This window comes from Halichoerus grypus, chromosome 1, assembly GCF_964656455.1.
Source record: "Halichoerus grypus chromosome 1, mHalGry1.hap1.1, whole genome shotgun sequence".
In the NCBI taxonomy this organism is placed as follows: Eukaryota; Metazoa; Chordata; class Mammalia; order Carnivora; family Phocidae; genus Halichoerus; species Halichoerus grypus.
Genome location: NC_135712.1, coordinates 176,016,202 through 176,017,060, shown reverse-complemented (window position 1 = coordinate 176,017,060; position 859 = coordinate 176,016,202). Strand labels below are relative to the sequence as shown.

The 859-nt window shown below is 34.8% G+C and overlaps 1 non-coding gene across 1 annotated transcript; it reads right to left on the bottom strand.

Moving 5' to 3' along the window:
- Window positions 1-371: 371 nt before the first annotated feature.
- Window positions 372-474, bottom strand: LOC118522576 (U6 spliceosomal RNA). The gene has a single exon (XR_004910694.1). It is a non-coding gene; the product is annotated as a U6 spliceosomal RNA (small nuclear RNA).
- Window positions 475-859: the final 385 nt, after the last annotated feature.

The window sequence follows — 859 nt, the reverse complement described above, 5'->3', positions numbered from 1 at the left end:
AATTGCTGGGTCATCTGGTGACTCTGTATTTAACTTTATGAGAAGCTGCTAAACTGTTTTTGCAAAGAAGCTGCATCATTTTACATTCCAGCAATCTATGAAGGTTCCAGTTTCTCCACATCCTCACCAACAATTGTTATTTCCTGTGTTATTTGTTGCAGCCATCCTCACATTTTCCTTTCTAATTAGTGTTTGGATGGTAAATTTATTTCCATTGTCTCATCTTCAACCCAGGTATTGTGGTTGAAGTGGTTTGAAAGTGGTTTTTTTGTGAACAGCATTAAATGCATCTTACATCATCTTTTGTTTGTACATATACCATAGCCCTTTTAATGTTAATTTCTATAAAAATTTTTGAGAGCCAAATTTTTGAAAATATGCAACCCTTCACAAATTTGCCTGTCATCCCTGCTCAGGGACTCTACTACTCTTCTATCATTCCCATTTTAGTGTATATAGTGCTAAAGTGAGCATTCTTATAATAATGTTCTTACTTGCTTATAGCCTTACTAAATTATAGGTCTTGTGAGAGCAGAGATAATGTCTAATCCATTTATGTTGTCTTTCCTAGCTTTGTGCCTTAAGTATTTGTTGAATGAATATGAAACTTTATAGATTTTCACTCTGCACATATTATCCAGAGGGCTTATCCCATGGTTGTCAATTGGCTCTCAATTATTTTGTATTGGAGGGACAGCTGAGAGTATTGGTTATACACTTGAAAGGGGACTGGATTAAATCCACTTTTTCCCCAAAAGGTGCTTAATTAACCTTTCGATTCCATCAGTTTCCAACTGTTTACTAATCCAACAATGATTCTTTCTCCCGAGTCAAAGTTCTTTTTAGTCTAATATTTATG